This window comes from Erpetoichthys calabaricus, chromosome 16, assembly GCF_900747795.2.
Source record: "Erpetoichthys calabaricus chromosome 16, fErpCal1.3, whole genome shotgun sequence".
NCBI lineage: Eukaryota > Metazoa > Chordata > Cladistia > Polypteriformes > Polypteridae > Erpetoichthys > Erpetoichthys calabaricus.
Window position 1 is genome coordinate 30,955,150 of NC_041409.2, and position 16,965 is coordinate 30,972,114.

At 37.0% G+C, this 16,965-nt stretch overlaps 1 protein-coding gene across 1 annotated transcript in view; it reads right to left on the minus strand.

The window, feature by feature from the left end:
• syne3 (spectrin repeat containing, nuclear envelope family member 3) overlaps nucleotides 1-16,336 on the minus strand; it is an 87,595-nt gene extending 71,259 nt beyond the window's left edge. Inside the window, exon 1 of the mRNA XM_051920020.1 lies at nucleotides 16,094-16,336. The gene's annotated coding sequence lies outside the window, so the exon portion shown is untranslated. The remainder of the gene's footprint in view (nucleotides 1-16,093) is intronic.
• Between the last annotated feature and the right edge of the window lie 629 nt (nucleotides 16,337-16,965).

Below are 16,965 nucleotides of genomic sequence, written 5' to 3' on the forward strand. Positions count from 1 at the left end.
CTTCGGGTATACCTCATTTTTTGTTTGCCCATTACATGCTTAAATGTATACATTTTTTGGTGTACCTACCCGAGAACACGCGACATATAACCGAGCGTGGGAGAAGCATGGATTTTAAACACGCATTGAGTTCATCTGCTGGTCTCCCTCATGGAATAACTGGTAATGTTTGACTAAAATCTACAGCGAGTAAAACGACATTACCTCCTATTTTTTTTTTTACGATCTCGGAGATCTTGCTTTTTTCGGTTCAAGGCTTCATAAGCTCTTTTATGTTGTATGGTGAACTTATCCCAAACCATCATCTTTGAATGTTGCAAGACTTTCGCCTTGTATGTAGATCGGGTAATTACATTCATTGCATTCCTAGTCTGAATCACAATCTGATTGTATGGGTGGTTACCTGGCACTGTAGGGTTGACACCCGTCCTTTAAAATACGGAATCGTGCCGCATTTGAGAATGAAATTGCGCGTCCCGTTTTGAATCAATACGGGACGGGATTTGTCCCGTATTTTTTTTATCATTTTTTTTAAAGCAGCGTCTCATGCAAATCATCCCACACGCATTTTATGAAGATGCCTCCTTTCCTACTTTTGATTGGGTAATACTTCATGTTATCGTTAGTTTGATTGGTCTTTTTAACTGTCCAGTGAGGAGGGCGTGTCTTTTAAGTAGAGTCTGCAAACTGTTGGCACTGAAATGTGGCGTCAGCGCCAGAGTTGAAGCCCCTAACGTTGCGGTCAGCAAGTCGGCTAACATCCGCCATGTGCCGTCTTTCAGTTGCGAGAAGCAGATCATAGAATGGTTGAAACTGTTGCCCCTAACGTTGCGCCACGGCGTGTGGTTCGTTTATACCTCGTGTCTTCTCATTAAACTTTTATCTCGCGAATATGTTATTGCAATCCGCAGCGGGAGCGTTTCTATAAACTTAATTTAAACTTACGTTTTACATCGTGCTTTGTTTCCCTTATGAACATGCTTGTATGCTTCACTCGCTCCCTTCTCAATTGTTTAATGAATTTTTTTGCTCTTCGCTGTTTGCGGCTCTTCCTTCATTTCCCCCCTACTTCGTTCTTTTATCTCGCGAATATGTTATTGCAATCCTTAACGGGAGCGTTTCAATAAACTGATTGAAAATAGTTTTGCATTTACCTTTTTAGTAAAAGGCGAGCTTTTAAGCCTGAGAAATCACCCCGTAAATGCACACGTTTAATTGCACATGTGTTAATATGTATGGTTGCACAGTATTAAAAGACAGTGAACAACGTCAGTTACCTTTGTTCTCGCGTTTGATAAAAGGCGAGCTTTTAAGCCTGAGAAATCACTCCGTAAATGCAACACGTTTAATTGCACATGTGTTAATATGTATGCTTACACAGTATTAAAAGACAGTCAAAAATTAACGTCATTTACCTTCGTTCCCGCGTTTGACTCGTGCTGTAAATCTCTTCCTTGTTTTTAGTTCACATGATTACGTAGGAGGCGTGATGACGCGATACGTGACTCCGCCTCCTCCATTACAGTATATGGACAAAAAATGTGTTCCAGTTATGACCATTACGCGTAGAATTTCGAAATGAAACCTGCCTAACTTTTGTAAGTAAGCTGTAAGGAATGAGCCTGCCAAATTTCAGCCTTCCACCTACACGGGAAGTTCGAGAATTAGTGATGAGTGAGTCAGTCAGTCAGTCAGTCAGTCAATCAGTCAGTCAGTGAGTCAGTCAGTCAGTGAGGGCTTTGCCTTTTATTAATATGTATAGATAAAGAGTAAACTAAATGTTTTAAAGGTGCATTGCTTTGCTACAAATGGCATTTCTGACTGGCTAGGTTATATTTTTTATTTTATACAACTGACTAAGTTGAAAGGTCAGTGTTCCATCATAACTCTGAGAATTCAGGTAGATTTACTTTCTCCCAATTGCTTGACTTGTAGTTCTGAATTCATTCGGTGTTCGTGTAGAATTTCCAATTCGAAAACTCTTATTTACTGCATATTCAGCAACAGAGGAATGCAGCATCAACACATCTTGTGAACAGACTCAATTTTCTAGGTCACAGTTAAGTACAATTTTGCCCATTCATTAGCAAGTTAGACACCATATTTAGTATGCAGTATTCCAAAAGAATAAACCATTACAATAACAGATACCTGAAGACAGAGTTAAATAAAATGATCATAAGCTAAAACTTCAACATTCTGTGTCTTCCCTAAATGTACTATTTAATGGATCACATTTCTTAATACAACTCTAATAGCCTGGACAGACAAAAACTAATTTGCTAATTTGAAGGGCATAGTTCTAAGAGCTCAGTGTTGGAGTTAACAGAAAAGGAGCAGGAAAGATAAAAAAGAAAACAAAAAAACAACAAACATACAAAGCCAATAAGGAATATTCAAGCACAGTCATGCTATTAACATAGAAAGGTGTCTATATAGCCTACCTTAGGTCAAGGACTGCCGAGTTTCCCTGCTTACATAAGTTTACAAATGTGACACAAAGACAATAAATAACCTCTTCAACACCAATGGCTGCATTGTCAACCACCTGTTTAGAAAATCATGTAAATGTGTATTTGCTATAATGATTAGCAATACATAGCCATTTTTGCTAGTACCAAAAAAAAAAAAAAAAAAGAAAAACAATTTGCATATAAAGAAAATAAAAAAGACAAAAAGAAGTAGAAGACAGATTTGTGAATTTCCCATTGGGATTAATAAAGTATCTATCTATCTTACACACATTAAGCATAAAATACGTCATCACCTTTTATCCAGTGAATGAAATATTGTACACATACAAAATAAAGGTGTGGTTAAGAAAGACGTTAAAGCTACAAGAAGGGCAAGTCTAACCAATCCATCTGCTTCTTTTCCCTCCGGGCAATAATGTATAATCTATTAAGAGACATCAATTAGCATATATAAAGTATATGTGGCACTTTCAAGACATATTGAGTTGTGGCTAGTGGTCCAACAAATGCAATCTAGCAACATTTCTTTCATTAACTCCCAGAGGTGGGTACAGTTAGTTGTGTCATCAGTGGAGCTCCTTCATGTTCTGTTGTCACTTGTATGTAAAAAGGGTGACAAACCAGAAAAATACATAATTTACCTTGCTTGGTTATTGTTTTGCCAAACAGGAAACTTTCTTGGTCAAGGTCATTCTGAAGCTTACATTCTAACAAATTATACATATTGATGCAATTAGACCATCTGATCTTCTGAATCAGATTTCCAAATACAATTGGGAAGAACAATTCAGTAGCAATTCAATAGCATAGTGCTTATTTCCAGAAACATATTTTGATTCTTGACCTAATCTCTGTTTGTGTGGAATGTGCAGTTTCATCATGCACCGTCTTCGGTTTTGTTTCTCGATAATCCTGTTTGCTCCCCCCTACCAAAAGACATAAATTTTACATTAGCCGGACTGAATGAAAGTGGGTTAAGCAGGCAATGAAATGGACTGGAGTGCACTCCAATGTCAAAGCTGGTCATACATTTTGGGAATAGTGTAGCCTACACTTAGATCATACTGGGGAAAAACCCTTATTTTCTGTCAGATAGTTTCAGATTGACAATTACCCTAAATACCCTAATAGAAGAGCAACACCAGATAGGAATTTCTTTGACAGTGAACTGTCTATTTTACTCATTTGGAAGAATCCTAACCCATCTTCCAAAAATTACCCAAAAAAGAATTCTTTACTTTATGTAAAATTAGAAACAAATAGAATTTTTTATGTGAGGAATGGTCCAAAGCTTTTTCATAATTGGGCATTCGTGTATTAACAATGTCTTAAATAAACAAAATAAGCCACTGTTAACTTTTCTCATATAAAATAAATATATATTTTTTAAAAAGTTATATCTGGAAAAGGTGAAATCTGCAAACTGCAATGAAAAACAAAAGCAGAAGACTTTGAAGGATTGATCCTCACTGAAAATTCTCAATTTGTCCATTCCATAAAGCGGATTAACGTTTCCTCCATTGCATGCAGAGGCAAAAATAAACCAGATCAGTAAGAGAAGACCAAGAGCATAACACAAAATGTTTGTCTGGGCATCTGCCTCCTAAGAGAATTTATGTTTTGTTTTGGTTTTTTTTCCACAAAACCTTTTGTCTTAATGACATTTTCTTTGTAACATTCAAAGATACTGCTTTCCTTTCTAAATACCAGTTTTCATATTTTGTTGTACCATAAAATTTACAAGGTTTATCTTTTGCCCTGACTTCAGCCTGCACATTTTATCAATGCAATTTGGTTTTAACCATTACTGCAATTTCCTGATTAGTAATTTGTCATTCTTCAACCTAGGATGCTGAGCTTCAAAGTGTACTGTAATCTCTACTATTTTTACAAAAGAAATATAAACACCTGTGTCTTTTTTTAGTTGGGCTAATTACTGTAAGTAATCCCATTGCTCTGCGGTGGGCTGGCACCCTACCCGGGATTTGTTCCTGCCTTGCGCCCTATGCTGGCTGGGATTGCCTCCAGCAAATCCCCGTGACCCTGTGTTAGGATATAGCGGGTTGGATAATGACTGACTGGCTGAATCACATTGCTGTTTTAGTAAATTTTTGCATCTGAAGTACTAAAGTCATTTACAGCATATAGATATAAGTAGTATGCATAATTCACATTTGTTATCTGTCAGGTACAATTATGCAAAACTTTTTAAATCTGATGCAGTTTGATGAGCTCCAAAGAACAAATGTTAAATATTCTAGTCAGGTAAATGCACCAGCCCAAACTACCCGAGGGATACTCTCATAAATGTTCTATTAGGATCAGTTGAGACTTTGCTTTGAAGTAAAAACGCAATTTCTGGGTGTGGTGAGTGATGGGAGGAGTACTCCATTGTAAAGAACATAATCGGCTCTGGCCAGATGAGGCCCAACCTTTCGCCTGTCTGTCTCATTGTGTATATATTCTCGTTAGGATTAACAAAGTTTCTCTATCTAAACTGATCTAATATGAACAGGACAGGTAGATTGATGTTTAACATTCATAACCACAAAGGAAAGAAGGTCATTTGCAAAGTCACACACGTGCCCACAGGGGACAATTTACAGGCTCAAATAGTGTTATTTGCCAGTCAGACTGGGGGTTGGCACTCTTACCTGATCCTCTCTCCTCTTATTCCTCTACAGCCCTGACCAAAGACCCTGACTCTTAATGACATCAGCGTTGATCCACCACCTGTTGACATCACTTCCAGCCAACCCTGATGAAATCATTTCTGCTACCCAGAATGCCCCTTCCTGCCAGATCAGTTCCTGTTCCGGCTGTCCTGACTCCGCCTCTTCCTCCTACCCACCATATTTATAGAGCAGTCTCAATCTGTTAGTCAGTCCAGTTGTGAACTCTGCTCCTGTAAAGATGCGTTCCTTTTCATTTGCTGATTTTTCAGTATATGGGATGGCCATCCCCAAACCTTTTTCTCTCTGCGGCCTGAGTTTTAATCACCGCATATTAAAAGTTAAAAAAGAAAGCACTAGCGAGGCAGCCTCTCATTAACTTTATTATTGCCATATTACAGTCACAAAACACATTCAGTGTTTACGAAAAAATGGTGATACTTATGAAAAAGGGTTAAGAGGACTGCCTGTAATCCAGAATTGAGATGAGCAGATAAGGTAATGCATGGATAAATAGTTAAAGTGATGACTAAGACTTTGCACATTTCAATTCACAAGTCAGAAACAAATGACCCCTAGCACCACACCGTGCATACTACTTAAAATTCTCAGTAACTTTCATGGTGAATATCCTTTTAAAACAATTTAATATAGACAGTTTCAACACTTTTTTTTATCCTTTTTTACATTAAGTTCAGTCAGGTTAATTAACATTTCATATTACTATCCCTTTTTATAACTAGTAGGGAGTGTAATTAAGGCTGCAATGCTTAATAGATATTGAAATAATGCATACACCTGCATTTCATAGATAATTTCCATGTATAAATTAGTGTGTTCATAATGCAATGTACTCCAGTAGTTTCAAAGATTACATTAACTCATTGTAATAATTCATTGCATTTATATAGCACTTTTCTCACAACTCAAAGCACTCAGCAATTGCAGGTTAAGGGCCTTCCTTGCTCAAGGGCCCAACAGAGCAGAGTCCCTTTTGGCATTTACGGGATTCGAACCAGCAACCTTTTGATTGCCAGTGCAGATCTCTAGCCTTGAATTTATAGAATGTTGCATTTGGTGTATGTGCAGCAACCTGAAACATTTCTAAAATAATGGCTAGAAAAATGTTGAATACCCTATGCAACCTTTACTTGAGCAGCATTTTGTGAATGAACAAACGTGTGCTCCTATCTGAACAGACTTCTATGCAAAAACAAAAAAGTGCTCTTATTATTTTGAAAATGTTGCATGTGGCATATGACCTTTTAATCAGCACCAGAACTATGAATGTTCTCAATTAAAGGCCTACAAGCACCTCCCACCCTCTCAACTCCAAGATTATGAAAATACAGCTTTGATAAGCAAAAACTCTTTTTAAAAAGGAAAAATATTTCAAATTGAAAAATAAATACAGGCAACTTGTGGCATTAAATTTGCTGCAGTGAATTAAAGTCCAGTCGTTCATAGAGAAAATTAATTTGACTGAATATAATAAACTATAATAATTGTAAAATAAAAAGGAAGAAGTATTTGATTAAGCAAACACAAATATTCACTTAATTATTCACTATTAACAGAAAAAATAAACAAGCTGAATAACCCAGGTAACCCAGGAGAGAATAAAGGCAAAGTAGGTCTCTATATAGAAAAGAAATCACCCTAAAAAATAGGGAACCCCTGTCCAGGTCAAAATAGTTAAAAATGGGTGGTAGATTGATACAATGGGCAGACAGCAACCAATTGGAGTCGATGGAATTTGCCAATGATGTCATTATTAGAGGTCAGAATAGATTGGCAGGGACCCAACATTGCTCCTGTAAACCAGCTAGTGGCAAAAGGGGAGCCACACATGAAATCTGCATTAATCTGTTTCCCACTACACACGGATTGTGGCTTATTATTATTATTATTAAAGGTCCAGATAATCTTAATAATAATTCTTTACATTTATATAGCGCTTTTCTCACTACTCAAAGTGCAGTCCATGCAGGGAGGACCCAGGAAGCAAACCAAACACCTCCTTCAGGGCAGTGTGGAGTTTTGCAGAGTGTCAGAAGTACTGTATCTTTGAACTGGCATTTAGAAAGCTGGTCCTGGCCATTATTTTTCAAGTCAGAGGGAAAGCTAAGGATAGAGTTATCAGATTATGAGCAAGTAGACCAGCAAATAAGGATTACTCTTGGGAGACTGTAGCCATCCCAGATTGTAGATTGAGAAATTGGGTGTGATAGCCAGACCTAGTGGTATAGCTAGGATTTTACCTTCCTTTCCTGTTTATATTATCACTTTTTGTTAATCTACCGTTAACCACTCTGCTTTTTAATGATAGCTAGGCTTAAAATATGGAGTTTCTTTGAGCCATTTTAGTAATTTTTACTGCACCTGTAGCATTCACTATAGGACACTACTATTACTATTCAGATTTCCTAGAAATGTGACTGTGTGTACCATTAATGCAAATAACCAGATGCTTCATTGAAATTCTACACGTAGAAATTTTTAAAAAGTACTAAACATCCATCCATGCATTCATTATCCAACCCGCTATATCCTAACTACAGGGTCACGGGGTTCTGCTGGAGCCAATCCCAGCCAACACAGGGCACAAGGCAGAAAACAAACCCCGGGCAGGGTGCCAGCCCACCGCAGGGCAGTACTAAACATTTAAACTAAAAACTTTTAGTCTATCACTGATTATTACTACAGTAAACAGAAAATAACTTCAATGTATTTGGGCATCAATATATTTTCCAATATTCTTTTATGAACAAGAATGCCCCTGGCATATTAGACAGTGTTTCCAAAGCAAACATTTTTTATTAAGCAGTTGATGGTGTTTGCCAAGGAAACATTCCTTATTAAACAGTTATAAGCTGGCAGCATCCGTAAGTATTTTTAAGTTAAAAACTTTTGGGACACACTTGCATTTTCCTGTGTGTGACTCATCGCTGCCAGTTACTCTTTTTTCCACACTTACTGCCAGAAACTTCCACATTACAGCAGTTTATGAAATGGTTTCAATTAGTGGTTGGCAAGGTTTTTTTTTTTTTTTTTTTTTAACAATGCTTTAGAATACTACACAGATACAGCATACTAGAGCTAAAATACGGGGTCTCCAAAATATTCTGACATGAAAAACATATTCCTATTTTGTTGGTAAATTTGATGATATATAATTAAAATGAAAAGTTAAAAATGTACTTATATCAGACAGATTTTAAGCATAAAATATGCTGTAGCTTAGAACTCAAAATATACAAGTAAATCTTTAGTAAACACATTTGTGACAATTACAAAGTAATCCAATCTCAAACTACTGATATAACATTCTACAATATCTAACTAGACCTGTTTATTACACATCCAAATGTGTTCTGTCAGTACAAGCGAGGCTCTTTTAGAAATCACACCAAGTACTTTAACTTGGGAGATGTAAAGTCAGGGCATCCGGGCCACAGTCATACACTTTCTATTTTAAAGTCTTTTAAGTAGGAGTAATTTGCTAGGAAACTTACTTCATGGGATGAAAATAGCAAGACCTTACAATAAAGCATTGTGCTTTGAATCAGGGCTTGCATTTCTTATGTAGTGGGAGGGGTCCGCCAATATAACAACAAATGGAGATGAGGGTTCATTGGCTTGGGGGGACTTTATGGGAGGGGCTTTAGAGTAGGGTGGTAAAGAATAATATGAGCATTGTGAACTGCCATTTTTACCTGGTCATGTGCGTGTGCTGAATTTATTCACCATTATCAATCATTGAAAATTGGCTGGGCAATGTGGAAATGCTAACCAAATAAAATTTATTTTGGAATGAACATTTCAAGCAGCTCATTTAGCCACCATTCTAGACTAGTCACAGGTACAGAGATAGCCACTTGATTAAAAATGTATGCTGGTTTGTACTTCTTACATCTGTAGTTGGGACGGCCTGTTTGGAGTTTGGACTGGAGATTCCAGTTTTCCTGCCACATCCCAAAGACATGAACTGTAGGTCATTTTATTTCATGATTCTTTATTGGCTTGTTATGAGTAAGTGAGGATGTGAATGAGTAACAGGCACAGGGTGGCTCCTGCCCTGACTTAGAACAAGTATACCCAAGATAGACAGGATAAGTTAGTTAGAAAATGAATAGATAATTTAATGGGCGATTGTACCAAACTCCACTGCAATCATAGAATGCATTAAACAATAGTCAGGGATCTCAGGTTTAAGAGTGAATGGAACAGAGTCGGATGCAAAATAAAACTTTTAGGGTACCAGAAAAGTGTTTAGAAAAACAGCTCAAAGTATACTTATGGGATCAAAACAGCATGTTATGAAGGGGTCTGGCTGCAAGTTTTACTAATAAAAATAACAAGCTAACCATTCTAAATTATGAAATGGTTGATTGTGAATTTGAAGTGCAAAAACATCTGCAAAATACTGACTTTTACCTTCTTTGATTACTCTGCTATTTTATACAATACAATTTATTTTTGTATAGCCCAAAATCACACAAGAAATGCCGCAATGGGCTTTAATAGGGCCTGCCTCTTGACAGCCCCCCAGCCTTGACTCTCTAAGAAGACCAGAAAAAAACTCACCGCAAAAAAAAAAAAAAAAAAAAAAACAACCCTAGAAGGGAAAAAGAAATGGAAGAAACCTCTGGAAAGGCCGTTCAAAGAGAGGGACAGGTAGGTTGGGCGTGCAGTGGGTGTCAAAAACAAGGGGGTCAATACAATACAATACACAGAACAGAACACAAGTCATCCTCAATACAATATAAAAATAAAAATGTACAAGTATGGAGCAGAATTTAACAGTAGATGATATCACATAATAGGATTTGGATTTGTTTAGAGTCCTGGACAGCTCAGCTATCAAGCTGCCTCCCCCTACTGGCCATTCCACAGGTGGGCCAGCCAATCCGATGAAAGGACCCCTTTACCCCACGATTCCTGTGATCCTCCACCAGGATTTTCCATTCTATGGGTTGACAATCTATAATTCTGTACATATTTTGGACTTGAATACATTTATTAGTTATCTCAGTAAGGTCAATTCTTTGTTGTATCAGTGAAAATAGGAGGGTTTGTGTTATTATATGTATTTATTTTATTCTCTTTACATTTACAGTAATTATACCGATCATAATTTTTTTCTTGCTATTTATTTCATGTGTGTGGTTTGTTCTGTATTAGTATGGAGCCGGTGGGAAAACTGCGTGGGCTACTGTTAATCTCATTGTATTATTCCACTGCCAGCCCTGATGGATTAGCTGCTTATAATCGGATTGCTCATTCATCAGAAAATGAAGGATTGTGGGAAGAACAAGTAATGGAAGGAAAGACTCCTTCTTGAATATATAGTAAGTAGAATTTAAAAACCTCTCAAAATGCATTTCTTCAACAGAAAAAACTTTAGGTAGTGAATGATTGATGTATGCCTGAACGTGCAGAATGGTTGACTGGTTTCTGATCTATGATGGGTTCTTGCCTTGAGGTCACTACTTCTCCCTGCAACCTTGTAATTAATAAAAACAGGTTCAGAAGGATGGATGGTTGAGCAACAGTCAGAATCATAAGGCCAAAGCCACACAGGAATAATAAAAAAGTAAATAATTTTGTAGAGCCTTATCAAACAAAAAAGTGTATGCATCTGAAAGACTGTTGTCCATTGATGACACAAAAACCTTAGAAGCAATTTAGGAATGTCCAACGGGATAAAGCAAAATTAAAACATTTAAATAAAAACACTGCACAGATGGAACAACCAAAAAGTTACTCTCAGACAAAATTGCTACCAAGGCTGCTCATAGTAATGGCTGACTTAACAGAGGATTTAAATCTGTCCATTTCAAATTATCAGTCGTACTGTATTTTTAAGTATAAAGAAGACAATATTTATATGACTGATCATTAAAATGTAAAAGTTCATTAACATAATTTGTATAGGGATTTTAATGAGTTTTGCTGGTTGCCAGCATTTGAACGCAAGTTCAACACTCGAGTGGCTTTCTTTTTTAATATGTTTAGCATCTAACCCCCTGCAGGTATTTTGCTATGGATGTTACCGATGATTCCCTCTGGCTTAGTTGCTCTTTCAAGAGGTGCTAGGTACTTTCTGGGAATATCCTACTGTCTCAGCTTTATAGTGAATAGTTTCAAAATTTATTTCCACTAAACTTTCCTATAAAATTTCTTTCTTCCTTCAAATTTTTCCTACCTCTCTCTCTCATCTTTCAAACATATGCTACCGTACTTTGGGTGCGACTCCAGCTACACTGTCCCTAACTTCTTGCAGGAAATCCTTCACAAAATTATATTTGAATTTTTGGAAATCTAAATTTTTTTAAATGTTATATTATTATTATTATAAACTGGCTGTCTTCAGCAAACAATGTCTACAGACTTATTGGGAGGAGTTGTGATTAGTTGTCTACGTAACTTGATCTTGGATTTTTTTCTCCCTCTCCTCCTCACCTCCTTCAGAGCTAAACTTGTTCTTTACCACGGATTGCTAGGGTGGAAAACTGGGCTGCCTGGGGTGAGTGCTTCTTTACTTAAAAAACATTGCACTTCACTGATGTCTTTTACTATTTTTGTGACCTTATTAATTCATAAAAACAATATACACATTTAGCAGAACCATTACCCTGGAAGACTTACAAAAATCAGCATGCAGTAACATTTTCAAATAGCATATAAAATATATGAGGTTTGCATGTTTGCCTGAGTCTAAGAACTGGCCCTATTCAGTCATGTCTATATGTTGGATCAAATAATGGGATGAAAGCGATGATTTATATTTTCTGTTTAAATGATGATAGAAAAAACATCATTAGTAAATGATATAGTAAAAAATGTGTCTAGTCTGAAATACTGTACTATTTGTACAGTACATGTTCATTTGAAGATACAGTAGTACTTAGACATTTATCCAATTTATTTTTCTAGGACCACTGTAAGTCCCTAAATATGTAAAATGCTATCATAATTATTACCACTAAATACTTGATTTAACAGTACTTACAAGCATTGATCCGTAGAGACATATACTACTTTGTTGAACATTTTCTTGCATAATGTGTTCCAAGAGCTCTGCTCAGATATTGCAAACTCTAAGAGTTTGCATGTGATTTGTAAAGAATAAAGCATATAATAATACAATTCTGTTGGTCATGTGCATGGAAGATAACAGATAAAAAAGAATAATGTATAAGTACCAATAAAGTGGAATATGCTCACTTAAACACAAAATGAATTACAATTCTCCTTGAAGTGAACATTATCAGTAAACAGCATTAATGGCGAAGAAATCTCTCAAACTGTGTTGCTGATACTCTGTCGGGATTGCCAAGATTCTATCGGTTATTAAACTGCAAAAATGGAGTTTTTAGTGCTAGAAATGTGGAAGTTCATAAAGGGTTTTGACTGAGCCTTTTAAGGAAATCTTATCATGGAACTCTGCATACTCTTCTGATTCTCCCAGACCAGGCAACCAATATAATGTCACGAGTCATCTCCCATTGGGCCAAGCCTTTTATCCCTGCAGGACAGTAGTGAGGGCATCCTAACTGCACATCAAATTGCGGAGTACCTTACCCTATCACAGAGACTGAGTCTAGCAACCCTTCCCAGGTATCTTGTTGTACAGATGATCTCATTTTTGGGTCACCACCCACAGCCTAAGACCTTAAGTGAGAATGAATGGGGATGTACAACAAAAATCAAAACAATTCTCTGAGGACTTACTTTCATCTTCACTACAACAGATGGGTGGCACATCCAAAAAACTGCTGCCACCACATTGATTTGTTAGTCACTTTCATGATCACTTCTACCTCAGGTCTCAACAAGACCACAAGATACCTGATCTTCTTTACAGAACTGTTCATCCCTTACTGCTTAAGCAAAGAATTATTACTATTATTATTATTAAAAGTAACGTACTGTAGATCAACCAGGTGAACTGCAAGCTTTGACTTTGCAAATAACAAAGCACAACCAAATGTATATAATGAAATGGCTCCACAAGCCATAGATATTATTAGAAACATTGAAAATATGACTTGACACACATAAAGTTAATTTGCTGATGAGTGCTGCGACTCGATTCTAAATCTCCTAAACAGATGTGTATGACACAGTCAAGGATTACAGTCAGATATATAGATATTCGCTAGCTACAAATAGCATACTATGAAAGTTATAAGTACAAGAACTGTATGCACAATATATCCTGTGTACTTGTAATATACTGTACAGTGACACAAAAGAAATGCTATCCCTATGCCAAAGAGTCTGTTATAACTGCCAAAGGTGAAGACAGGGCTAGATATACATAAATACACATATACTATAACATTTGTGTACTCAAAAGTTACCATAGGTAATGTATTTCATGTGAATTTCATTTCCTCGTGGTCTTCAACTTAGGAAGCGATTTATTACAAAGGCTTACAATGTAGGTTTCTGATGCCATTTTTCAGTGTGATTACTGTACCCTACAAAAACAAGTTTTCACACTTTGTAAGTCACAGATACTCTGTGCTTTACAGATGCAAATATCTTGCAAATTTAATACAATAAACAGTGTGATGGTCCCAGGCCTCTTGGTATTTCTGATAGATGTCAATTTACTGTATATTTTTTTTTAAAATAAACTTACTTTTTTTTAATTGTATATTTATTCTGCAATGTAAAAATGTAAGCAATGTTTTTTTTGGTTAGGGGAAGTTTGAATTAAATTCAAGGCCATGCATATCTGAACATATGCCAAAACGTCCAGATACGTGAAAATGAAACAGCAACGGGCTGTCAGGCACCAAGGCATTCAAATTATTTGGAAACTTGAAAAACAAAACACCTTGTTTCTGTCCCAGACTAGTTTGAACAGATTCTATAGGGAAATTGACAGGTGAGGCCAGCCCCACCCCCCCCCCCCCCTTTATAAATTAAAATATCTTACATTTTTAAACTAAACAAGACAAATGTCATGGTGCTCAATAATAATTTTTGTGTAGTTGGCAAGGAAGATTTACAACCTGGTTGCATTTTTCTTCAAATATAAAACATTTAACCTAACATAAAGAAATATATAATGTCTAAAATGTACCTGCCAGTGGCATACCCTTCTCCTAGTTTCGTATGATTTGTTTCAGATATAAATACAGTGTCACGTTTGTTTCACATCAGCTTGCATTCTAATGTAAATGAATCACTTGTTAATGTCAGTTTATATGAGGAAGTCAGGTCTGACTATGGCATCTTAACTCTTTCTTGTAAATGTTATTATTGTCATTGCATTTTTGACTGGATTGTGTTTTACATACTGTAATGTGACCTTAACAGTAATCTGGTTATGAATGCTTGATATAACTTATTCATTATAATACAATGTACAAAATATTTTTAAAAAGTGATTTCAATAGAAGGTGATTTTATAAATAAAAAGTAACTCAAATAAAATCTGTTATGAATACCTTATTATTTTAAATTGATTACCCCTTCCTGGTAATTTTAGTAACACTTAGTTTAAATTAAGACAACACTAGACTGTTTGAAATTGTGATGGCCTCGTCGAGTTTTTGTTAGTACTGCTACCTTCCAGCACCAAAGAGAGTGGAACTGCATTCACATTCAGGCACTGTCCTTCATAATGGACTCTTCACTAAGTCCACACTTCCAAGCTATGATGTTACACATTTTTCATATGTCTGCATGTTTTTCCCTCCTACATCCCAAATACATTCATCTTTAGGTCAACTGGAGTCGTAATGGCCCGGTATGAGGACGTCTCCGAGTGTGCCCCAAGATGGATTGGTACCCTGCCCATGGTTGCTTCCTGCTTTTAACCCAAACCTTTTGGGATGCGTTGCAGTAGAGGATATAATAGTTTTGAAAACTGATGTATGTTTCAAATTTACAACGGCCGGTCAGGTCCCCTTTTAAACAATTAGTGCCAGCCCCACCCATATTTGTTTCAACTCTCACACAAAGAATAAATAAATAACTTGGGAGAGAAACCTCTTATTTTCAAAAGCTTATTTAAATCAGAAGTTCCCGAACCAACTCATTATATTTTTTAATACAGTATTTCATACTGTACCCAAAGACTAACCAAAAGTATCTGGGCGTGGCACGTACTAAACTAGAAGTGACCTGACCGCATTATCTTCAGTTAATTTGCGCTTACTTTTTTAATATAGTTGGAATTATAGTTTCCATTGTGTTAAATATTTTAAGAAGTATAAACTCTGAAAAGGTTACTTTAAATAAAAACGACACGCCACGCCCAAAATGAATTTGAATAAGTGTCACATAAAGCAAACACAAAACATCTGGCAGGCTCAATATCAAAGTAAAGGATTGTCCGGGCAGGGCACTGAGGTCTCAATTTGAAACTCCCCTACCTGTCTACCGATACTTTTATCAGTACCTAGCCATGTGCATGCTTTGACATCTAAACTTCAATCGTTATTTTATTTTCGCTTTAAAGCCTAAAATGTTTCCTACCCCCGACTTTGACTTTGTATCTAATCTCATTTCAGAGGCTACTATAAATAATAATGCGTCTGTCAGCAGATGCCAAATACAAAAACGCTTCTTTTAGGTTCGCTGCCAAATAAAGCTCTAGAATGGACGTATCAGCCCGGTGCAAAACAAAATCCACGTGAAGTCGCACACAACGAACAACTGACAGCTCTGTACTTTTTTTTTTGTTAACCCACACAATCCACAAATCTCCAAACTCCGTATCATTACATACTCCCAAAGACTGCAAAGAGACTCGCTCAAGATTAGCCCTTGATAACCATCTGTATTCACAGACAATATAAACTACACATCATTCACTGCACTGCTCGTAAAGTTCATGGCAAGTTATTAGAATGGTGCACACTGAACAGAAAAGCCGTCCACGTACGGTGAACAGGGAAGAACGGAATGTTCGGTGGCACTTACCGCTTGGGCGCGCAACAACGAGATGTCCGCCTGACACTCCGTGCCAGGCCCTCCGCCACAATCAATAACAACTTCGTCTAGCCATGAGCAGCGCTGGATGCTGAACTCGAGGGCCTGCCCCTTATGTCGGGAAACAGCCTACTACATTTCTGACATCATACCGTCACTCTACATTCATTCTTGAGACTAGAGCAGGAGATACTCGGAGTAACTGATGAAGATGAGCACACGGGAGCGCGCACCTACGGAGTTGTACTTACTGTTTGGGCGACAGGCTGTCGGGCACGCGCACGCGCACGCCGGCTCAAACCGCAGTTTCCCGTCGTTGCGCCACGAGAGCGCGAAAAGAAAAAAAACTCTTCCTGCTTTTCTGGACTCGACTCGAGCGGCTGTGCTCTTTTATTAGTGGATGCCAGCACCGATAACGACAATTTATTAAGAAAATTACCGCAGATTTTATTGATAAGAGTTTAAGACTCAGTTTTGATTTTATTTATAAAGTGCCCTCCGTAATGTTTGGGACAAAGACTCATTTTTTTATTTACCCCTCTGCTCCACAGTTTTGAAAAAGACAGACAATTCAGATGTGATTAAAATGCACATTGCAGTCTCTCATTTAATGGTCTTTGTATACATTTCGGTCACACCATATAGAAATGACAATACATTCTACATGGTCCCCCGTTTTAAGGTACCATATTGTATGAGACACAGCAATGGCAGGTCCATTAAAGCAGTCATATTTAGTACTTTGTTGCATATCCTGTGCATGCAAGGACTGCTTTAAATCTGTGATTCATAGACATCAGCAGGTGCTGAGTGTCATCTCTGGTGGTGCTCTGCCTTAACATTAGAGTTACCAAAGCCCACGA